Consider the following 25970-nt stretch of genomic DNA (forward strand, 5'->3'; position numbering starts at 1 on the left):
AGTCCTTCTTTTTACCTATTTAGGGCATCTGGTCGGCATGGACAAGTTGGACTGAAGGGTCTGTTTCCATGCTGTATATCTCTATGACTCCCTGACCTGTACCCATATCTACTCCACTACTTAATTTGATCATGGCTGACTTGTACATCAAATCCATTCAACTTCATATCCTTCAGCATCAAAGGCTCAGTCTTGAAAACTCTAATTGACAGCCTTCTGGAAGAGCTATTTCCAAATTTTGACAAAATCAGTCCATGCTTCATTTTTTTGTAATAGTGTGCTTCTTAACTTCACCTTTGAAGGATTCAGCTCTAATGTCATGCATGTGTTACCTCATCCTTCACTATGCACTAGAAAGAATCATTTTGCTCTCTGCCTACCCTGTCAAATGCTCATAAACATTTTAAACATCTCCACTCAATCTCCTACACTCAACAATCTGTCCTCATTACTGAACCTGCTAATCTCCAGTATAGTTTTGATGAATATCCATGGCTTGTACTTTGTACTAATGTATCTTTTAAAACGGGACACCTCCACGGCAGAGGGCACAATAATCCTGTTGTGTGGGAGTAATAGTAATTGCTTGTTGTGTGCAAGTGTACTTGTGCGAAAGCTGAACTGTGAGGCTGGTTGCTTTGCGAGGGAATCTGATACCCTCACATCCATTTTGTTTGGAACTAAGTGCAGGCTATCATTTTGAAGCTATGCAAATATTATTGAGCTTTAACCCACAAAGTACTTCTAAAAATATATATATGCTGCTACACGGATTAAATAATTTTCAAAAATCTCCCTCAGCAATGGCCACTTAAAGAGGTTTAGGAAAAAAAAGGACGGTTTTGCTTGTTTATGTATCTAGATCACTGTTGATGCAGTCAATCCATTAACACCATTATGTTTCAATGTGAGAGATGTCACACAGGGCAATTACAGCACCAGCACAAAACAGCTTAACTGTCAACATAACAATGAGGTAGAATACGCTCAAGTGAGAGCTGGGGATAGAACTGAGATCATTGCAGTCAATGTCCATGCTGGTGCAAAGTTTAATTTCCCATGGAAACCTCTGACACACTTTTCGATTGCAAAAAAAAAAAAGACTAATTATGGAGCCATTATCTCTCATCCTGTTTGTTTGCTAACAGAGATTGTTTGTTTTGAAACGGAGTAATTCCAGTCAGCGCATGGCCTTAATGTGAGGCTTGTAATGTATGTCTGATTTATGACCAAACGAGAAATCAAACAGAATTGGCTTCCCAGATGCCAGGTACTTCAGTCATCTCTGTTCACTTGAACCTCATTTCCATAGTGACGAGAATCTGATGCTAAGGACCTTTCAGCAATAATAATATAACTGAGAAATCTCAACGCTGAGCGGCACACACTGTGACTGCAACTGTTCCACAAATCTAAAAGCAACAGAGGCATCACCCAGGTGTATGTGCTCCTTTGTGTTCACTGCGCTTCAAAACTGCCACAATATCGAGAGATCCTGTGAAAGAAGCCATGAAAAATAATCATCGGCTTTTACTGGAGGAATTGGTCTCGAGTGTGAGTTTGTGTTAGTTATCACTGATTATTTGTCATTAATCATTAAGTCATCATCATGTGTAAATTTAGCAAAAAGCTTATGTCCACACGACTATTTTCTTTTGGACATCTGACTGTTTCCTGGCAACCAGGTGGTGCTATGAATTCAGAAAATGCAGATTTACAGTAATATGACTGACAAGGGCATTTGTGTTATCTGCTACATGTCTGCAGGCATACAACTGTAATTGGAGGTCAAAGATCTAGACTGACGCTGCAGTGCATGACTGAAAGAATGTTGCGCAGTTGGAGTCACCTTCTTTAGGAAGAAGGGACATTAAACTGAGGCCTTGACTGCTCTCTGAGATAAACATTCTATGGCAATATTTTGAACAAGTACAGTAATTTTACGTCTAGTGCGCTTGTCAACATTAATCCCCCAATCAACATCACTGAAACAAACTATCATATACTGTCTTTGGGGGTTAGCTATATGTGAACTGTCAGTTGTGATTCGTATGTTAAAACAGTGACTGCATTTCAACAGTCCTTTGTTGGCAAAAAGATTTTCAGGATGTTCTGAAGTGGCGAAAGGTGCTGCATATGCAATATTTTCTTTCCTTTATTATTGTTGTACTTGAAGGGTCTGTTTCCATTTGGTATGACTCTATGAACTGTTCTGTCCAAACACCTTTTCTTGTGACCAGCTGTGTGAACTCTTATAGTTAACAAGCCTTGCTTCCAAAGGCTCCCTGTATGTAGGTCAGTTTTCATGCACACTGTAAATGAGACCAAGGGATTATGAAAGGTAGATAGGCCTTTGATCCCATTGCTATGGAATATACAAAGGGAACAGTCTCTCTACATTTCTTGGCTGTCTTTATGAAGCCATTGCTTGGCTGTTCCTTGACCTAGGAACATAGGAAATGGAGTAGGCCCATCAGGAGTCTGTTCCACCATCCAATGAAATTATGGCCGATATGTGACCTAACTCCGTATATCTGCCTTTGACAATTAAAATTGTATGTCAATTTGTGAGATAGTGAATGTTGCAGCAACTGCTTTCATGAAGTTTGTACCACCATCTCAAAAGATCTCCTGCTTTTAATCCCAAAGAGACCTTCTATCTGGATCTTATTTCTGTTAGGAGGGTATGCATAGAATCATTAAAATTCAAAGACCTTCCTTCTGTTTCTTCCCCTACTGCATGCTCCATGTTCCTGGACAGTTCAGCCAAGGATAACTATATGTTTTTATTTTAATCAGTGAAACCGCAGTTCCATCGATCCCATCAGCTCAAGAGAAACAGTGGTTTTATTACAGTGATCTCATCCCATATAAAAGATGAAGGCCAGTCCAGCAAATTTGATCAAAATGGGGGTAAACTGGTGAATGGACATATTGACTGCCCTCTTACTAACCAGCTAATAGTAGCATACAGTGCTGGGTATTCCCAAGACAAAGGGTGATTGTCACCCACTCCAAGTGAACCTGAAAAGAAATGTAAAGGAAAGTTTACAATTTGGGATGATACAGCTCTCACAACCCACAAACCGTGACTTCTCACTTCTCATTGAGGCAGTCACAGCAATTTTCAAGACTCCAATTGGAGTCACACTGGGAAGGCATGTCCAATTCCACCCCCAAAAAACTCAAATTGTAGCCTAGAGGAGAGGCAAAAATAGGCTCCAAAATAGTTCAGAGGAATAAGCTTATGAGTGATGTGTCACGAGGTGAGAGCTGAGTTAATTTGCTGGCCCAAAATTTCCAGGATCCAATAGGGATTTGTTTGTGAGTGACGAACATTTGGCATGGCTGCTGAATGTAACCGAGGCAGTGCTGCAGTGTCATAGGTGCGTTAAAGTAATAACCCTTCTATCTTCTCAGGTGGATGTAACAAAGCGCATGAAATCACTTACAGTTAAAAGGAAAAGGCAAACTGAGCATTGGGAAAATCCAATGGAAGAGAATGGAATGAAAGTAATTTCAATGAGGAACATATGTCTGGCAAATTTTTTGTCACACAAAGAATTCCTTTACTGGTTTCTGAGAATTTTGTGCTAAGTAAATTTGCTTATTTCACCCTGATGACTCAGTAGTTGGCACTGCTGCCTCACAGCGCAGGGATTTAGGTTTGATTCCACCCGCTGTCTGTGTGGAGTTTGCACATTCTCCCTGTGCCTGCCTGGTTTTCCTCCAGCTGCTCCGGTTTCCTCCCACAGTCCAAAGAATGCAGGTCAGGTGGATTGGCCGTGCTAAATTGCCCTTCATATCCGAGGATGTGCAGGCTACATGGATTTGCTGTGGGAAGTATAGGGTGGGAGAGTGGGTCTGGGTGGGATGCTCTCAGAGGGTCAGTGTGGACTCAATGGGCAGAATAGTCTGCTTCCACACTGAGGAGATTCTATGAGAAAACCTGGTGCGGTTTCTTTCCAAGTCCTTTTTTTTTAACCAGCGTCTCATCCAATTGTAACCCTCGTGCATCAGCACATCCCCTGATCGGCCATGAGTTTATCCACAATGAGGGAAGTGTTCCATCTGCCAGCTTGTACATCTCTTTCCGTAACAACTCGGTACAAATTAAAACCCTTCAGTAGGCCAAGCATCTTGGGATAGGCGATCAGATTACTATGGTGATCACTTAAAAAGCTGGAGTGGTTTGTAGTGGCTGTGTGAAGGAAATCAGCTGACAATTGTGAAATACCTCAAAGATTCAGTAGCTGCTGATATAAAACGACATAATCAAGATGACAGTGAAGTGAAATTAAACGCCTGAGTCCCTGAATCCCTTACAGTGACTGCAATTATAATTGCGGGCTGACTAACAATTGTGAAGCTCAAAAGGAACCAGGGCAAAATAATACGGCTGGAAATTGAGACTGTGACAAATGTCTGTGAAGCTATTTAGTCCTTAACTCGGCAGAGACAGAAATACTAACAGCAATCCCGCAGCACACCCCACCCCAATTTACCCAATGGACTGCAATAATTGCACGGTGACTCTGTTTTTTGCTGTGAATTTGTTTGAAGGTAAGTATGATAATATCCCTAGCATGTATACCAGTAATAATAATATCAGCCCTGCTGTATAAATTGGATTGTAAGCCTTTGCTGATTAAAATGTATTTTTGTTGGGTATTTTCTTCATATAAATATTTTCATTTTAGAAAATTCGCAATAGGCGGTCATAAATTGTTGAGAATTAATTTGAAGGCAGTCTTGAGAAAACCCTACTAAATTTGGAATCATTCCAGTATAACTGATCTGAGCTTACTATACTTTCTAATGGTACTGGCTCGTGGGTCATGTTAGATTGAGCTGCTACAACATTCATTAGTCCCTGTCTTTTACCCTGGACTTGACCACTCAAACATTCTCTTGGCTGACTTCCCATCTTCGATCCTCCATGAACTGGACCTCATCCAAAGTTCAATTTCTCATCTCCTTACACAAATCTGGTTCACCCATCGAGTTTGCGCTTGTTGGCTCCCAGTCCATCAATGCTTTGTTTTAAAAAAAGTTTTAGCCTTATGCTCAAATTCATTCATAACTTTATGGCTCAATATTTCTCCAGACCTGCCTGCCCTGCAAATCTCCAAGATGTCTGAGATCCACCAACTCTGACCGGTTGTACATCCATCCTTGTCTATGCTGGTCATGCCTTCAGCCCTTTCTGCTATAAGCTTTGGAATTCCCTCTTAAACTACAGAATTTATAGAGGTTTACAGCATGGAGAGAGGGCCCTCAGATCAACATGTCTATGCCACAATTCACAAGTAGCCACGTCCCATTTACTGGCATTTGGTCCATATCCCACCATACTTATCCCATCCATGTACCTGTCCAAATGTTTCTTAAAAGACAAAATTGTACTCACCTCCACCACGACCTCTGGCAGCCCTTTCCAGGCACTCACCATTCCCTGTGTGAAAAAGGTCCCATTCTGTACCCTTTTGTAACTCTCCTCTCTCATCTTAAACCTATGCCCTCTAGTTTTAGTCTTCCCTACCATGGGGAAAAGCTGTCAGCTATCTACCTTATTTATGCCTCTCGTGATTTTATAGCCATCTTTAGGTTAACCCCTCTGTCTCCACGCTCCAGAGAAAAAAGTCCCAGCCTATCCAGCCTCTCCTTATAGCTCAACCTTCCAGTCAAGGCAACATCCTAGTAAATCTTTTCTCCACTCTTTAATTATGCTCTCGAGTTTAATTAGGCCCTGTCTATAGTAGGGTGACCAGATCTGCAAGCATTACTCCAAATGTGGTCTTACCAACATCTTATACAGCTGCAAAAAGACATCCCAACTCCTGTACTCAGTGCTGTGACCAATGAAAGCAAGCATGCTGAAAGCCTTCTTCACTACTCAATCTACCTGTGACTGCACTTTCAATGAACTTGTACCCTTGGATCTCTTGTTCTATAATCCTCCCCAGAGCCTACCATTGATTGACTTACCCTGGTTTGACCTACCAAAATGCAACACCTTGTGTTTATCTAAATTAAACTCCATCTGCCATTCCTCAGCCCGATGGCCCAGTTGATCAAGAACCACCTCACCTTTATTTAAGACACAGCTTAAAGCCTTTTTTTGACGAATCCAGGGGTATGGGTTCATACACAGAACTGTTTTAAGATCTCCTTCCTTGAATTTTTTGTCTGATAATGCTCATGTGCAGTGTCTCGCAATGTTTCACTATTTGAAATCATGGAATAAGTGTGAGTTGCTGTTGTCGATCGTTTCTCCCACTGAAGATGATGCCCTTGGCGGTTGCGTTTCTACTTTGAAAAACATATGACAAACTGATGTTGTACGACTGAAATCTTATTTGTTAACCAACCCCACTATCACCCACATGTCAAAACAGCAATCAAATTGTTTATAGTCTTGTTGCTCCAAAATGACTGTAAATTCAGAACAGTTGTTTTACTTTATGTGTCAACATATCTATTAATGTCTCATATTAAAATATTAAACTCTTCTGTTTGTGCTGACTCCCAGTATAAATTCCTCTGTCCATATTTATAATGGAAATACCTTGCCATGCTTTAATTGCTTGACAATTTTTGCACTCTGATGAAGGCATCTCCTGTATCCTCAGCCTATACTGTACCCTCAGTCCCCAACAAACTGTACTTTGGTCTCTTTCTTTTGAAATGCTAAGCATTTTGTTTCTTGGTTTTGAGTTCTCAGCCCGAAGACAGGTCCAACTTACAGGATCGCCACATCCACCAGATATAGGGCAAGGAGGCAAGTTCCATATCCAACCAAGCAAGAACAAGAATCAAATCCTGTTCTGTTGGTACGAACCTGATCCAGACCACCTGACCAGCCAACTGACCATCTCCTCTCCAAGGGGTCCAAGTCACATTGTAGTTTGGAGCTATTATTAATGTTGGTAGTGGTACCAACCTTTGCTCCATTGCATGGTCAACCAAGAATCTCTCCTACCCTTGTCGCCTGCCATTGACAGAACACTCTCGATGATCCGAACATCAATTGTCCAAATTTCGGATTATCCGAACAAGATCTCAAGGTGCCGTTTAAATACTATCCATTATCTGAACAATCCATTATCCAAACTCTCAGTTATCCAAACAAAATACTCCCCGCCCGTCTCATTTGGATAATCGAGATTGTTCTGTATATATTTTGAAAGGAATTGCAAGTTGATGGCCACACTGTTTGCTTGCCTTATGAATGCACTTCTTTGAGCTGGAGTAGGACTTGAATGCCAGAGCTTCTGACCCAGAGGCAGGGGCACTACCTCATAAACCGCAAGGTCTCTTAAGAGTTTTCCCATTTAATCATATCTAATAGTATAAAATCAAAACACCATTTAAGAATAGAAACAGAATGCCTGACGTTAAAATATGGTTTGAATTATGTCTACATATCCCTTTCTATTTAATCCACTTAAAACTCTTAAGGGCAGCAGATGCTTGGGAATCTGATTGAATTAAAAATATATGCAAACATAGCACGGGAATTTATGTCTCGGAGTGGAGACTCAAACCCCCTGGCAAAACATATTTGAAGTACTGTCAGCATGTTTTGTCTCTATACCGCAAAGAAGAACGAGGCACAGCGGAAAGTACAAACAAAGTTCTCGAGGTTGATGCCAGCAATGAGATTGCAGCAAATGGAAGTGACTGGTCAAGTTGAGGAGATTTTGAAGGGGCCTGACATCAGTCTTTAAAATTGTAAATGGGTTTGGACAGACTAGCTGTGGAGACAAGCCAAAACCATGGCATGTAAGTACAAGATATTTGCTAAGGAGTCCAATAGAGAAATAAGGAGAATTCAGAGCTTAGAACAAGGAGCTTGCTAGAACAGGAAGTGGTTGGCACTTAGCTACTTTAAAAAGGAAGCTCGATGAGTACATGAGAGAATGCCTTAGAAGAGGTAGATCAAATAAGAGAATACTTATGCTAGTATAAATACTTTGCATGCCCTTGTTGGGTCAAATGGTCCATTTCAAGGTTGTATATTATCTGTGATTTTTAAATACTTCTCCTCAAAGACGCCCAACTCCCTGACTTGGAAGTAGATTGTCATGTTTTTATTATCACGGGGTCAAAATTCTGGAACTTCACACCCAACAGCACTCCAAAGGTTTTGTTATCTTGTGGAAAACAGTGGTTGAAGGCCAATTAGGAACATGCAATGAATTCTGAAAATGGACAATCAGACAACGTACATATTAAGTTGGATTTTCATTTATGGAGTCAGAAGTTCAACATCAAGAGCAATTTTGGATCCAAGATCACATCATCTCAGTATCTTAATAGCCAGATGGCACCCCCACTAACCAATTAGAAGTGGAAAGTATCCCAATTTAAAGGGAGTTTCGTTAATTTGTATTGGAAAGAAGAAGAGATAAGCAACTAGGTAGGAGGACAGACACCCCGTGCAAGAGCAATACCACAATTTATTGATATTTCTCTTCAGATCTTGTTTAGAGGCATTAATATCTTCAATTTCTGACCTCTTCTGTTTTGCCTAATAATGGAACCCCCTTTGTAAGCTCACTCCCTCCACTGTGTACTAATGTATGGGTAGTTGCCAGACTCTGTTCCCTCTTACACAGTGTTCTGAGTAGCATCTGTTCAAATGACTTGCACCCCACTGTGATTCAGCCTCCTTGATAGGCAAGCTGGAGGCCCTGCATGTTTTCCATGGCTTTTTTCAAGAATTGCAAACTGCTGTTCAAACGATACTCTGCATGTTTAATTCCCCAACCACCATTTCCCGAAAAGCTACGGCTTCCAACTTCCCGACTCGGCTTAAAAGTTTGTAGTGTGTCAGATTTGGTCCCAATGAACTTGTCCACTTCCATTTCCACCTTAACCATGTTGTGAAATTTGATCCATTCAGTCCACTCTAGCCTTGGATTGTGTGTCAGGATTTGGATTCTATACCGAACCACAAAGCAAGAAAGTTGATGAACAACCCTATTAGTGAAAAGGGCAATCATTCGTTTAGAATGCAAACTATCAAGATATGTTGAGTAATAAAAACTGATACTTCATATTTTACTCATCAAGGTGTGACACAATTCACAAGTTCAACATGCTTGAGTCTGCCTTTCCTGAATCGGGAGCCTTTCCTTGGTTCTCTTGATTCATCAGATTTTAGCTTCAGTCTGACAAACATACAAATGCTTTTGTAGCTTTAAGATTTCAACTCTGGTCGATTCTGCTTTAACACACAATTTATCAGTCTACGTTCACTGTTGGATCTGTACACCAGTCCTCTTCAAGTTACATGACAGTATTTAGCACTTAAAGAAATGGCAAATTGATGAGCTTGTTAACAGTATTCAAATACTACATACAGATTAAGACTTTTTGCCACAAAGCTTATGTACAAATGGATGATTTAAACATTATTAATTTCTCAAATATGCCAATGAGATGAAGTCTAATAGCAGATAAATGGAGTTGAGGTTCAGCTCAGTCATTGTCTATTTTAGCATCCTTACTGGATGGTCTAGTTGTCAGTCTCTATCATTTGCCTGATGTCAGGGGTAGGGGAATGTAGCCTTTAATTTCCACTGTTTTGCAACTCTTTCCTGGCTGCATTAGGTGGGAAGTCAACTTGTAAGCATTTAAATTGGTCTTGGAGTGAAAACTAAATCTGAGTGGTTCAAAATCTCTCTTGCGGGAATCTGGTATGTTGTTAAAATCGAGCCCTAATGCAGCAAAACTCAACATTTGTGACTTAAATATGCTTTAAATCCATGTGCACAAGTGCTCAATGTTCATTGGAAAAGCAATTATTGCTGAGGTTTTATTTGACCCATCAAAAAAAAACACTTGAGAGTGAATGATGCTACATAAATGTGTAAAAGTAATTGCTGCAGCTCCATTTATCTTTAATAATCACCTGTCACTGATGACACCGATTGTGGGACTGACACAGTGGATGGTTAATGTATTTATTTTTCTCTATGAGAGGTATTTTGCTTATATAAGGTTTGCTTTGTGTGAACAAGGCTTGACAAGATGATGGGCTGTATCATTCTTTAACAGTGCTGGCTTGATGTTGCTGCTTGAACTGTTGCCGTTATAATTGTCTGTTTGCTCTGACCTTGTCTGTGCTTTCAGTTCTCAGGATTTAGTGCTTCCTCCTAATAATGAGTCACTTGCTTATTCCTCACCTTGTGTTCCCTGTATATTTGTAAAGAGGAATTGTTGGGGTCTCACTGCGCCAATAGGCAATAGGTCACTATTTGTTGCAATATTTCACAAATATGGTGTTATTTATTAAACAGACGTCACTGAGATAAATTATACCCTACAAAATTGTTGGCAGCACAGCTCAGTAAGTGAAGGGAAAAAAAATTATATGGCCCTCTGACCACTGAGATGCAATGAATCTTTGCAAAGCTCCATAGCAACAACATATGTTTGACCGAATAATGGGACTTTGTTGGATACAGAGTGTCAGCATTGAGGAAATATCAACACTAAATCTTCAGTTTTATAAGTAAACATTGGGACAAAGGATTGCTTTCATGTAGTGAACCTGTTGACATATTTCATCACATTCATTGCGTAAATAGTGTAGGCTGTGACTGAAAGATGTCTCACCCTTATATTTATACAACAGGGATGTAATGCAGACCATATTTTAATGTGGTACAATAGGGATCACACACTCCTTGAATCTCATGTCACATCACTAAGTCATAAGATAGAAAATACAATGTAAAATCCCAAAGAAAGTATTCAGTAAACATTATGGAATTCTCATTTTAAATAATGGGTACGTTGAATATCTCTGGTTTTCTTAACTGCTGATATTCAATGAACAAATCACATTCTCATTAGGTGTTAAGGAGGTCTTCAGTGGGTAACTAAGCCAAATGGGTTTTGTGGTTTCTTGCTATGCAAATATATAATGTATGGTTAGTTTTCCAAAACAATTTGCAATCGGACACCAAGTATGAGGCGAGGGAACACTCAAGCACTGGTTGAAGTCATAGCTTTGGAAAAAGGATTTTTACAGCTGGAGAGAAAAAAATTAAAAAGCATTGAAGGAAGTTCCAAAGAAACGTGTAGGATATCTGAAGGCTTTGCCACTCCGGGTATGCAGAACATATCAACATTGACAGAGCGTTGCAGATTGGTAAAGGTCAAGGAGCTTTTAAAACAAGGACAAATATGAGACAGGATAAATGCTGTAAAGTTAGAGTGGGTTTCTGAGGAGATACGACCCAGGCCCTCTGATCAGAGTTGGAAACTCCATTTCAGATGCTGACAGGAAAATGAACTGCACACTTCCCTTTGGGGGTGTTCATGCAAACTGCTGAGCTAGGAGCCAGTTCAGGCCCGGAACCCACACAGACAGCAGCAGAATAGATCAGCCACACCCCTTTTCCTGACACTGGTTGGCATACGCTAAGATTTAAAGTTTCTGTGGACACTTTAGAGATGCTGCACGTGTCAGAATTGGAAGAGGGAATGGATTGGGTGGCAGTTGGGTGTGGTGAAGTGCGCCAGGTCAGTGGGTGAGAGTATACAGTAGGTTGGGGTGGGGTCTGGTCAGAGGTGATCTTGGGGTCATGAAGTGGGTCTCAGGGTGACTCAGGAGGCTGTGGTTGATCAGATCCTGAGAGGGACTAGATGCTGGACATCCATGGGGGAGGGGTCAGAGGTTTTTGCAGGTGCCAGTTTAATTGCTATCTATGGTTAGAGTAAGTTTTAATCTCTGCAATTTTTCCTTGGTAAATATTAAGTAAGGCAAAAGCTCCTTAAATCTTTAACTCAAACTCAGCAGTGGAGACTTTTCCTGTGTTTCTAGATACTGGGTAATTGCCCACTGGAAGTTTCAAATACCAGGGTGATTCCCACAACTCCTATCTTCATCGCTGTGATGATTATCTTCCAAACGACAAGATCATGCTCATCATTTACTCAAATATTATAAAGTCCTTTGCTCGCTGAAAAGTCAGGTTTTTTTTAAGACTAACCCCAAGCTCAAAGCTGAGGGGGTCCTTGGAAATTGTACCCATGTTAATATCACATACCTCCTTCCTCAGTAAAGGTTTTGAAAAGCCAACTCTTAACTCAGACTTACAGCGGACAATTTTTGGAAATTCCAGGGTTGCATGCACATTGATCCTGGATATTTGATCACGGAAAGCAAAGTTCCCGACCAGGCCAAAGGATCAAAGAATTCATTTCAGAAATGAAGCAGAACCAATTCTACTCTAACAGTGTCTGAAACTAATGATTCACAAGCAAGATACTTTTGATTCTTCCTCAATGCTGCAATGATAACTGTAAGTTTCGGGGTAGCTTAGTGCAGCTCTGCTGATTCTGAGGATATCGCGTGCGTATGCAATAGAGATACTGTCAGGGTTGATGAGCCAAGCTTCAAGTACCACTATCAGTCTGGAGTGTCCTCCTTTGCAGCTTGTTCAGAGCTGAATATGACATACTTTTGCACAGAGAGGAGTTTTGTTCATGGAGGTTGATGAGGAAAAGGACCTTTAAGGCTCAACAGTTGGATCAGCAAGAGGAATTTGAGGAAGATGCAGAAATGGGAAGAGAATCCTTTACTGACAGTTCAAGAGATTGTGCTGCTTGCGTCCAGGAGACTCCTCAAATTTTTAATATGACCACCATCTTAACAACACTTGCTACATCTTCCCCAAACCAATGCTTCTCCAACACTCAAATCCCCTTAACAATAGAATCCTGAATCTCAGTGAATCCTTTTACAGGCAATATTATTGCAGCCCTACTGTAAATACATGAATTTTTAAAAAGTTACATGTTTAAAAGTAATAATTTATTTTTAATATTTTAATGCACAAATTTGTGGCCTATATCCTCCCAGATTTTTGTGGTTTTTCTAACTGAGAATTATGGTCCAATTCGACTTTTCTCACACCACCTTCAGCTGTGCAGCTCATTAATCATGTAACCAGCGTCTCTAGCACACAACTCACAAACACATGTGGTAGGAGAGACAGAAGTGCTTACCATGATTGGGACTTTGCAATGCTCATGCCTCAGGCGCTATGTTTCAACCCGACTCCACAGCACTACGAACACTACAAGGCAGGACCTGGCTTTACACACACTGCTGGTCCACCATTATTAGCAAGTGAACTTCCCCGGAAAGGGAGCTCGGCACCCCAATTAGCCAAACAAATCCCCAAACAGAGATTTGAAATCGCTGGTGAATGGGGGTGGTGGGAAGGAGGGCAGACTGCCAAATGAGGCAAGACCAGTGTACACGGCCAGCCTGATGGCAATAGCACTCTGGATCGGGGCAGTCTCCAGGGTGAAAATGCAATGCCCAACAGTGCCAGAAGAAGGTGATTGATCTTGTGTGTTGCCCAAGAGTGTGTCACGATTTTCTCTCTGCTCATACATACACACAGGGCGATCACTCACTCTAAATCTCCCACTACACAAATTTCACACTAAAACTAATAGATAGCAATTCTTATCATGATCTTCACTCACTGGCTGTCACCCATCCAATCCTCCAAAACTCTTCATCCTTCCTGTGCTTCCCACTCCCCTGTTGAGAACATCTCACCACTTGGCCTACCCCTGCATCACAACAAATGCTCTTCATTTCACCTCCATCACTGTCAATTCCACACTTTGACGTACAGAGTCATAGAGATGTACAGCACAGAAACAGATACTTCTGTCCAACTCGTTCATGTCAACCAGATATTAATCTAGTCCCATTTGCCAGCTCCCATATCCCTCCAAATCCTTCCTATTCGTGTACCCATCCAGATGCCTTTTTAGTGTTGTAATTGTACCAGCCTCCACCACTTCCTCTGCCAGCTCATTTCATACATGGGTGAAAACATTACCCCTTAGGTTCCTTTTAAATCTTTCCCCTCTCACCTTAAACCTATGCCAGCTAGTTTTGGACTCCTCTACCCTGGGAAAAGATAGGGTAGTGGAGTTTCTTATATATTTGCCCTATCCATGCCACTCATGATTTTATAAACTTCTATAAAGTCACCCCTCGGCCTCTGTCACTCCAGAGAAAATAGTCCCAGCCTATTCAGCCTCTCCCTACAGCACAAACCCTCCAACCCTGGCAATATTTCCTGCACCCTTTCAAGTTTCACAACATCTTTCCTATAGCAGGGAATCCAGAATTGAACGTAATATTTCAAAAATGGCCTAACCAATGTCCTGTACAGCTGCACCATAATCCTCCAACTTGTTAGAGCCAGCCATTTCAATTCCCCCTCTCTCTCACCTGACGACACCATCAAAATAAGGCCACATGCATACTGGAGGAAGAACACCTCATCTTCTGCCACGGGAGCTTACAACCATACAGCCTGATCACGTAATTCACCAGCTTCCAAATCTCCCCACACGCCCCCCCAACCTCATCCCAGGTCCAGCCCTCCCTCTCCGCCCCTCTCCCTTGACCTGACCTAACCTGTCCATCTTTATTCCCACCCATCTGCTCCAGCCTTCCCACTGACCAATCACAATCACCTCCTACCTGGATCCACCAGTTGCCATTTCACCTACTTTTCCCCCAACCCCAGCCCCTCTCTCCATTTATTCCTCAGCCCCCTTCCCCTCGCCCATTTCTGATGACAGCTTCTGACCTGAAATGTAAACTCCCCTGATACTGCTTGACCTGCAGTGCTTTTTCCAACTCCATGCTTTATCGACTCTAACTTTCCAGCATCTACAGTCCCCACTACCTCCAAGAGGAACAACTGCCCCAACCAGGTGGAGACAGTGAAGTTATCAGTTGGATGACAGACATCCCAAATGAGGAGAAAAACTGGATTTGATTGGAGAATGCCTCTGTTCAAGTGGGAACAGAGAGACATCAATGAGCAATCGAAGGTGTGATGCTGGAAAAGCACGTCAGGTCAGGCAGCATCTGAGGAGCAGGAGAATCGACGTTTCAGGCATAAGCCCTTCATGAGGAATCATGCCCGAAACATCAATTCTCCTGCTCCTTGGATGCTGCCTGACCTGCTGTGCTTTTCCAGTACAACACTCTCGACTCTGATCTCCAGCATCTGCAGTCCTCACTTTCTCCTAGACCTCAACGAGCACCCAACCTTCTAATCTTCATTTGACAAAATGGCCCTGTTCTTCTATTAATGCCAGTGTTATCTCTATCTTGACCTGCACTAGCTCTTAGACCTTTTATACTACTAATCCCCTCTCTTCTCTTATTCAGGCACCACTGAGATTTAGCGAACTATTACAAAAGTGAGGAGAAAGTGAGGTCTGCAGATGCTGGAGATCAGAGCTGAAAATGTGTTGCTGGAAAAGCGCAGCAGGTCAGGCAGCATCCAGGGAACAGGAGAATCGACGTTTCGGGCATAAGCCCTTCTTCAGGATTCCTGAAGAAGGGCTTATGCCCGAAACGTCGATTCTCCTGTTCCCTGGATGCTGCCTGACCTGCTGCGCTTTTCCAGCAACATATTACAAAAGTGAGACAAGCACCACCAACCTGCAGTGATTGTGGCAGCTCTTGGCCAGCACATAGGACTCCATACTTTCACCCACCTTGTGAAAGCAAGTATGGAATCAGCAAGCCAGCTAGTACACTGTACACAACTGAATTTTTCCAAATATCTGCTTTTTGTTAAAATGCGAAGTAAAATGCTGGTACTATCACTGGCAGCTGCAAATTAGCCAGTGGATATGGACAACATAGACAAATGACCATTCATGAACAAAATCGTGATAATTCTAGTCTGTGCCACTTTCATCAGTGTCTACATGTGCATTTCATCCATTGTTTCTAAAACATTGAAGTGTTTTAATCGTATGTACACAAGTTGTTGTTGCTGTCTGTTCACCTGGACCAATGGCCAGTGTCTTTTAAAATCAATGGTTTGAACGTCCCAGCCCCTGAATGACATGGGCCAAGTGTGAGTCAGTTGAGGATAAAATGGGAAGTTTGGAAAAACGAGATTCTCAACGTTGGGAGATTAAAGTTCAATTTACCACCAAAGCCTCAAAAAGTGAAATGTCAATCTTGCTGGTGAATGGTGAAAGGCCTTTTGGATGTATTGACATCTTATTGTTACGTTCCAGTTCAGCAGAGGTAAACCTGACAGCGATAACTTCCCTATAAACGTCCGAGTGGGTACCTGGCAGCACTAACTTGCCATTTACTCCTCCTGCCCCCACCCTGAACAACAGTCCCCGTGCATGGGCCCATCCACAGAGGCTGACTCATTCAGAAAACACCTCATTACTTCAATGCTACACTTCAGAGCACATTGTTGCCTTTCATTGCAATGCTGCTGCTGCCAGGCTCCTTCGCACACTGGGACAAGTCCCCATCTGAAGTATCAGAACATGGTGCAACTCAGGGTTCCCAGACTGCTCCCTTAGAGTTCACTCTACTTTGTACTTACTTGAACGCTCTGGCCGGAACTGATTCTCCTTGACAGTTTTCCTCTTTGCGGCATCATTCAAAACTTCAAGACCTCCTACACTTCTGCCTTGCCTGACTGTTTAGCACAGACAGGCAGCTTGTCATGGTCATCAGCCCTGAGCAGTCAAGGAGGTGTAGGTGTTGCAATATGGCACATGCTCCATCAATGTTATACCTACACCATGTGCCAGCAGCTCACACACTAAATATACTGCACATGTTTTAGCCAATGACCAAGTCTCAAAATCTAAGGGAAATTGCTTTCAGATGGCACAGTGGCTCAGTGATTAGCACTGCTGCCTCACAACTCCAGGGATCCGGGTTCAGTTCCACTCTTGAGTGACTGCCTGTGTGGAATTTGCGCATTCTCCCCGTGTCTGCCTGGGATTCCTCCTGGTGGTCTGGTTTACTCCCACAATCCCAAGTTGTGCAGGATATGTGGATTGGCCCATAGTATCTGGGGATGTGCAGGTTAGCTGGGTTAGAGATGGGAAATGCAAGGAATAGGGTATGGGGTTGAGCTTGGGTGGGAGCAGTCTTTGGAGGGTTCTGTGTGGACTCAATGGGCTGAATGGCCCACTTCCACACTGTAGAGATTCTATGAAGACAAGGGAGACTGTTGTAAGAGGGTATTGCCACAGTCAGTCAAGTGCAGCATCTGATCTTAGTCTAAGGGATTGGACTTGGTCAGTCATGCATTTGAGGTGGTCAGGGTCAGCAGTTCAACATCACTGTGATAGGGAAGTTGAGGATGTCAGTTGTAGGGATTAGAAGCAGCATGCGGGGATGTAGAGGGGACAATATCTCTGAAGGGCAGTACCCCAGCGTATAAGGAAACAGTGCACTAGAGGGCCTGGGTAAGACCAGTGGGCAGGGGCAGGGTCGGGGTATGTGGGTGGGTTGAAAGGCAGTGGTGGTGGGCCCATGAGAAGGGGAAAATGCAGCATGGTGGTTGGCATGGATAAGCCTTAGGACTGGAGATTGGCAGGGACGTTGGGGATTCAAGACATAAAGGGAAGAGTTGGACGTGAATGTGTTGAAGCTCAGAACTGATGGGATCAACAGGGAAGGCAAGGAAGGAAGGATACAAGTTTGTGTGTTATCTTCCCACCTGTGTTATCAATGCACGAGAAAGAGAAAATAGTTACAACCACGTTGGAGAACAAGGAATAAAAGATTCTTTTTGCTGCCTGAGCATACAGGTTCAACTTGGGAGTGACATGAGGCCTTCCAGGGGGATTTGAATAAATCAAGCACTTCAGGTCAAAAATATCTATAATCATAGCCCCATACAAATGGACATAAGCAGTGTTCAGCCATGTGGGATACAAATCCTGGCCATTAACAATCTTTGTCATATCATTTGTCATTGCAGATTGATCATAGTCAGCTTTGTGAAGGGGAAATTGTTACAGGCGATGTTAAAAGTGTAAGCTGCGGACCACAGTCTATAGACAACCCAATATCACAAGGATGCACAGGGGCATGAACTGATTTCCTCTCACCTTAAACGGTGAGTATCTGCCAACATGCTGTGATATGCAAGGCTGTCTTTCTTGGGGATGGGGTGTGGAGTTGGGGCTTTGTGGAAAAACAAAGTTTCAACAACCTTGCCAAACTTACAATCTCCTCCTGCAACTTGGCTTGTACTGCATACAGTGCAGGACAAGTTTGTGTGTTATCTTCCCATCTTTGGTCATCAATGCACAAGAAAGAGAAAATAGTTACAACCACGTTGGAGCACAAGGAACAAGAAATTTTTTTTTGCTGCCTGAGCACACAGGTTCAACTTATATCAAAGGTCTATGCATAGACTTTCTAGTGGTCCCCTTTGTCAGAGTCCAACATGTCCCATTGTAACAAGGACAGATTATATGTGCACCTACTATGACTGTTGATTAGACAAGTGATGATATAAAATCTTTATGGAAGTGAGTTTTTATTTGCAATGTATCACCCCTGTGTACCCTCAGAAGCCTGCTCTCCCACTATATGTACTGTGAAGGACTCACAGCAACTAGCTGGTGTGGAGCTGGTGATGAAAGATAATGATGGCAGTGAAAATCCAGAAGGTCCTAACAGAAATGAATACTTTCACATTGCTGAGTGAAAGATAACACAAACGCAATGCCGTGGGGTTGACATGAAGTGATCAGTGTAAAATTGCTCGAGACAACTCACGAGAGCTCATAAAGAATTAATCTCCAAGGCACTCCTCAAAATTCGACCCTGAGTCAATCTTTGGTAAAATTCCACTCCATGTCTCTGCTGGGTGGCTGATTGCATAGCTTGTCAAACTGTTGCATAGAAGTTGGTTCTTATTCTATGCTCAAGTATTATTCTTCCAGGAAGATACTCTAATGGATGATTAGCAACCTCAGAGCTTCTGCAAATGATGATATCTTCCTTGAGAGTATGTGTCTCCTCTCTCAGGTGACATGCTCTCATGGCAAGATCTCTTACCCCCTAAGACAATCCTATGTTTAATTCGGCATCTAGTGATCAAACCTCACAGGATTTTGCTAGTTGTGTCAGTGCTATTACATATGAATCAATCACTTTTCTCACTCACTGACCCCACCCCCACCACCAAACATTGGTTTTAAACACACAAATTGGTCGGAGACAAAAGGTAGTGGTGGAGAGTTGCCTTTCAGACTGGAGGGATGTGTATAGCAGTATGCCGCTGGGTTTGGTGCTGGGTCCGCTGCTTTTTATCATTTATATAAATGTTTTGAATATGAATGTAAGAGGAATGGTTAGTAAGTTTGTAGATGACGTCAAAATTGGAGGTGTTGTGGACAGTGAAGAATGTCATCCCGGAGTACAATGGGATCTTGATCAAATGGGCCAAAGGGCGTTGGAGTGGCAGATGGAGTTTATATAAATGTGAGGTGTTGCATTTTGGTAAGGCAAATCAAGTTCTGAGGAGTGTTGCCAAACAAAGAGACCTTGGAGTACAGGTTCATAGTTCCTTGAAAGTGGAATTGCGGGTAGACAGAGACTTGAAGGAGGCGTTTGGTATGCTTGCCTTTATTGCTCAGAGCATCGCATATTAGAGTTGGGAGTTCATGTTGCGATTGTACAGGACATTGGTTAGGCCACTGTTGGAATGCTGCACAGCAATTCTGGTCTCCCTGCTATAGGAAGGATGATGTTAAACTTGAAAGGATTCTGAAAACATTTACAAGGATGTTGCCAGGGTTGGAGGGTTTCAGCTACAAAGAGAGGCTGAATAGACTGGGGCTGTTTTCCCCGGAGCAATGGAGGTTGAGGGATGACTTTATAGAAGTTTGTAAAATCATGAGGGGCTTGGATAGGATAAACCTGGGTTAGGGTGGGGGTCGGGGGAAGGTGGTGTGGGAGTCCGGCACTAGAGGTTATAGGTTTAAGGTGAGAGGGGCAAGATATAAAAGGGACCTAAAGGGAAACATTTTCATGCAGAGGTTGGTGCGTAAGTGATGGAGGCTGGTACAATTATAACATTTAAAAGACATCTGGATGGGTATATGAATAGAAAGGGCTTAGAGGGCTGTGAGCCAAGTGCTGGCAAATGGGACTAGATTAGGTTATGTATCTGGTCGGCATGGACAAGTTCGACTGAGGAGTCTGTTTCCGGGCTGTACATCTGTGTGACTTTATGACTAAATTCACAGTAACAGTAATGTGATTATAAAGTGTGTCTTCGAAATCTTCAAAATCTCTCCTGTCTGGGTTTCCTCAGTGAGATTTAGGCTATAATGGGTTTATAGCACTCTTGATCCAGCAACTTATTTGCTGAGTCTTTTTTATTTAATTCCACAACTATTTTCTGGCTTTCCAATGAAAGTGCCTTAGCCCGTTTCATTTCTACAGCAACACAGAGTCAAATATTCACAGCCATTCTGACTTATACAGCACTTTCAAGCTGCAGACTGTGATTTTTAACCCTCTTGTATTATCTCCTTCCTGTACTTGGCTCTCTTGTGGCTGTGAACATGCACTCAATTTTAGCTTCTCAGTTCTGACACCATATTTTTCAATTAATGTGTTTACTGTCTGTCACAAACTAAAGTGGTTACAAGTCTTAGCAAAAATAAAGATCAAATGACTGCAGCAATTCAGCTAATACATCATGTACAATTGCATTTCTTCACACAGATATGGTTTCAAAAGCCTTAAGTTTTTCAATGTTTAGTGGTGTCAGAGATATTAAGCAATGGGATACCTATTGAAATTATTTACTGCGCCCTAGAACTGTTGAGGTTGATTCAGATATGAAATATTAAACTGAAATAGAAAAATCTTTGGTTTGGTAAGATTGTTAAGAGATGTGCGTTGTTTAACCATGATCTTACTGACTGCTAGAACAGACTTGAGGGGCTGAATGGTCTCCTTCTGTTCTTACGTTCCGATTCAATATTTATGGAAATAACTTCCAAAGACTCTTGTATCTAAAAGAAATTCAGGACATTGCCAGGGACTCCCTGAATGAGTGAGTCATTTTGATGTGGATTCTGAATTCTTTCAGTGTTAAAACAGGAAAGCAAAGAAAAATTTGCAGCACAGTGGGGGGCCATCATATCTATTTTGTTTCTGATTCCTGAGGATGAATTAATAACTCAAGCATGATGTGGCGATCTACTTAAAGCTTTAGTTAGGATATTAACATATAAATTTGATAAAGAAAGTGACATATAATATGTTGATATTAACATGTCTTTACCTTTTTTCTTGAAGATAATGAGATAGCTGCATGCGAGATAATATGTAGGTTTCTATTATGAAAAGATCAAGGTACCTTTATCGGAAACAAAACCCAAAGAGCTCTTGCCAGCATGTTTTATAATGCCTCCCAGCACTATAAAGGCTGATGTGTTGTCACCTTCCTTTCTGTAATATTCGGTTCATAAAAGTTTCACTAGTGAAGTGTCTTGGGCTGGTAATGTTGGATTGTAGCAGGGATTTTGTTTTGTATTTTCATAGAATGTGCAAGGCCAGCATTTGTCACCCATCCATTGACCTGAGTGATTAGCTCAGCCAACACAGAGGGCAGTCAAAGGTCAAACACATAGATGTGGGCCTGGAGTCACATGTATTCAGAGCAGGTGAAGTTGGCAGATTTCCTTCCCTAATGGGCATTTGTGAATCAGCTGAGTTTTTCAATTGATCAATTAAAGTTTCAGGGTGACTGTTACTGGTGGCATGGTGCCTCAGTTGTTAGCACTGCTGCCTCGCAGTACCAGGGACCCAGATTCAGTTCCAGCCTTAGGCAACTGTCTGTGTGTAGTTTGCACATTCTCTCTGGGTGATCCGGTTTCCTCCCACAATCCAAATGTAGGTTAGGTGAATTGGCCAGCTAAATTGCCTACAGTGTTTGGGGATGTGTTAGTTTGTTGCATTAGTCAGGGGTAAATGTAGGGGAATGGGTTTGACTTCAGTTACTCTTCGAAGGGTCAGTATGGACTTGTTGGTCCGAAGAGCCTGTTTCCATGTTGTAGGGATTCTAAAACCAAAAGAGAAAATGCTGGAAAATCTCAGCAGGTCTGGCAGCATCTGTAAGGAGAGAAAAGAGCTGACATTTTGAGTCTAACTGAACTTTGTCAAAGCCAAATTCCAGATTTTCAAAAATTAAATTTAAATTTCACCCGCTTCAGTGGTGGGATGCGAGCCCATGTCCCTGTAGCATTGACCTGGGACCACAGGTCTACTTGTCTAGTAACAACACCAATGTGCCACCTTCTCCTCAACTCAGAGAATCAGTTGAAGGCCAACCTCCCTCAGCCTGCTCCCATTCCATGTGCCATATCATCTGTAACCTTTAATGGCAAGCTTAGGTTCACATTGTCGTTTAATATCAGAATCATTTTAATATTGTCAGTTGTGACCTTGCGAAAACTAGTCTCATGCTACATTTTCATTTTGCGCAAATATAAAAGATGATAGAGTAGAAGAATATTCTTCCATTGACATTTAAGTTGAGACTGTGTTTTTCAAATAACAGCACATGCAGAATTGGACTGTATCAGTGGGTTTGTGAGAGAGGAATGAGATTATATTGATTGGATTACACTGATTACATTGACTTAAAAAAGATCCCATTGTGCTTTTCAAATTCCAGCAGGTTGATGTAAACCAAGCCATCACAACCAAAACAAAGTCTTATGTTTGTTTGGCTAAGACCGAATTTTTTCATTTTTCGCCATGAGGGTGGATGGGTTCGCTTGCTCTACCTTACCAAAATACCATGCCCTGTGGTCCGATTTCAGCCTCATCTTAACACACAACATTCCCAGAGTAACTCGCTGCTCACAAGATACCTCTGAATTCACCAGCAATCTGTGCACCCACACCATCTTTAAAAGCCTGTTGTTCACCCAAATAAGTATTGTCAGTCTGGAGGTGGACTGCACAGCTCCTGACATCTGTCCCATACATGGCAGGCAGGGGGAAATTGACACCACATTTTGTGGTCAGGGTTTTGGGGGTCCTGCTGGATAGGGTGGTATCAATGTGGAACTTTTTTCTCCTCCAAAGACCAGCAGCCATGACACTAGACCATTCCAGGCTAGCCTGAAGTTGGCACCTGGTTTAAAACAATCTGAGCCATCTAGAGGAATGGCTTTCTCCACATTATCAGGATTAGAGCAACCATCTTCTATCCAACATCCATAACTTATCCTATCGCTGCTATTGTCCCCACTTTACATATATCAGGAAAACTAAAATAAAAAACACACACAAAACCTGGATAAGTGAGATTCACTAAATCATCTGCACAGACTTGGTAATGATTTACACATATTTCCATAATGGACAGCAACATCCCATGACATACAGACACTGGCGACATGTACCCCACATCCAAAGACATTGGCATCCAATATGTGCCAGTCTCTAGGAACACTCACGGCACATCTCCAATTCACTTTCAGGATGCTTTTGCCCTTCCAGTGCTGCATCTCAGGCTGCACTGAGAACTCTCATTGTAATACTGCAGCAAGGATACTGTGTGCTCAGGGGCGAAGTTAACAGTCAAAAGTCTCTAATGGGATCTTAAAAAATGGAACAAATCTAGCACACCTTATACAAGGCAATGTTAGCGTGGAGAAAGATACCTCTGAAAGCATGGAAAGCAATCCAGGCCATTGAGTAATGTAAATGTGCACCCAAACTACCCTTCTAATAGAGAAAAAACCTGTTGAAGTCAGACAATTTAACAGACTTGAACAATAGAATTAAGGTTAAATGATAGCAAGCCAGGTATCACTTCAGTCAACCAGCCAAATGTTTGCCAGGACTGATGACTAAGGAGCCAATCAGAGTGCAAATGTTCAATACTCTCAACAAGGGACAGCCCATGTGGCTACTTGCTGAGCAGTTGTCATTTCAATTGTATTTAGTGAACTTTAATGATGAGTTATATTGTCACAAACATATATGTACAACTGGAAAAAAATGCTCTTTCATTGCAGGCAGTTGATATGAAGACATAATATCACCAAGTGTACTCAGTACAGAACAGCCATCAACCCCAGCAGTTCACCATTTTCCAACCAGTGAATGGATAATCACCCTCAGTTATCAGGCATCTACATTTGTCATGAGAATAATATTCTCTGGAGATGGAACATCACCTCAGGAATGGCCAGATACCAAATTAACTGTACAAAAAAAGCTGCTTGAAGATCGTTACAGTGATTTAAAGGTGAAAAAATCAGAAACTGCTGGAAAAATGTACCAGGCCTTGCAGCGTCTGGGGAGAGAAAACAGAGTTAATATTTTGCATCCAGTGACTTTTCTTCTGAACCCATGTAATATATGCTTATAGGTCATATATGTACTGTGTATGCAGATAAAAGTGAAACTGACTGGAACTAACCAGTTTTGTTAATGAATTGTAATTGCCTTTGTTGAAAACTGAGAGGTACAAATGGTAGTGCATGCATTTTTCTTAATGAAAAGGGGGAATAATTGGAGGAATGCACTTTTATACCGTTTGCTAGCTGGCTTGCCGTAGCCATTTGAGCTGTAGCTCTGCTGTAAATTGTTTTTTATTTAACTTTGCGGGAGCCACTAAAAATATTAATTTGTGCTTACTCCTCATCAGCATTTGAAAATCATACTAAATAGATCAACCTCTCAAAATCAACAATTTTTTTTGACAAAACTATCAACGGCTCAATTTTTTCTCTGTGGCATTTGGAATTATGCCACAATGAAGACATGTCTGATAGTCTTTCAGTATTACCATTGCAAGATGAAATAATCAGAGTTTTGTTTATGGGGAGGGCCTGTGGACCATTTATTACCTACTATTTATTATTTCTGTGTCTTTAAGTAGGAAGGGTATTTCCCAGTAGTGATAAGGGCAATCAGAAAGCACTTAAGAGTAATTTGTATTACAATAACTCTCATCATTACTTTATTCACATCTAATTTCCAGATCTGTCCAACAGATAATGGAAGACATCCAAACAGTGCCAGCAATTTTAAAGCAAATGCAATTCTTTGCATTGCCATTAACACTAGTGAGAAAATATGCAGGAAAGATTAATTAATCTATCAGGGTAAAATATGAATTCTTCATATTACAAAGCACATTTTCTCATTATATTGATTAATTACTTGCAAGCACTTTAACCTAGTCTTTCATTTTACCATTGTACATCAGACAATTTCTTTGCCTTGTAAGACAAGTGAATTGGAGGAGCTAATTTCTTCATTCAAAATTAGAAGGCCAATTTCTAATCAGGAATACGAATGAATGTGTTATTTTAGAGTTGGATGTGAGCAGCATTAAGTGCTGGGCTTTGAAATAGTGTGTGCAAAAATTATTGCACAACTTGACATGCAAAGCATATGCTGTTAACAGTGACAAGTTCAGTTCTGTGTGGGATGGAACAAATACTGCAGGGTTGGATTTTCAAAGTCATTCTGGCTCCACACGAAGATGTGCAGTTTTGTACTGATATGAATCATAGTATTCCACGTTTATTTCTTTCTACCAGCCAGCCTCACAGCATTCCACAGTTTACTGAGTTTGAGTGAATTGATGTGAAACTATGATATGCGCAGTACCCCAGTGGTTATAACATGGGACTTGCAACACCAACGGTTGTGAGTAAAACCCTAGTGCAGAAAGTTGTCAAAATTCATTCAATAATCTGTGTAACAAAAAAAGACTGTGAAATGTGTTGATTGTTGTGATATCCCAATTGGTTCAATTTGGTGAATGTTTAATAGCTTGAAGATAACTTAAAACAGAAAATAAAGGCAGTTTTGTTGCATCAATTTGTTATTAGCTACTTAAAGCTATATAACCCTGGGAGCTGAATCATTTTCCTTACATTAACTAATTAGTATCACTGAGGTACAATTGATAGAATCTTCACCTCCCCATCAGAGAGCTTAAAACCTCTGGTCAGGAAAGACCATTCCTTTTCATTCACATGACAATGAGGTACAAAGGAAGTTTCAGAGATGCTGACTTTGAAAGGGGATGATGAACCAAAGGTCAGAGTTCAGGTGCTTGTGGAATCCTGTC

The 25970-nt window shown here is 41.6% G+C and overlaps 1 long non-coding RNA gene across 1 annotated transcript; it reads left to right on the forward strand.

The window, feature by feature from the left end:
• The first annotated feature begins 1384 nt into the window (after positions 1-1384).
• On the forward strand, positions 1385-24975 carry LOC122557474. The gene is made up of 3 exons (XR_006313842.1): positions 1385-1554; positions 17820-17957; positions 23899-24975. It is a non-coding gene; the product is annotated as an uncharacterized LOC122557474 (long non-coding RNA).
• Positions 24976-25970: the final 995 nt, after the last annotated feature.

The sequence above is a fragment of the Chiloscyllium plagiosum genome, chromosome 15 (genome assembly GCF_004010195.1).
Source record: "Chiloscyllium plagiosum isolate BGI_BamShark_2017 chromosome 15, ASM401019v2, whole genome shotgun sequence".
NCBI classification, from domain to species: domain Eukaryota; kingdom Metazoa; phylum Chordata; class Chondrichthyes; order Orectolobiformes; family Hemiscylliidae; genus Chiloscyllium; species Chiloscyllium plagiosum.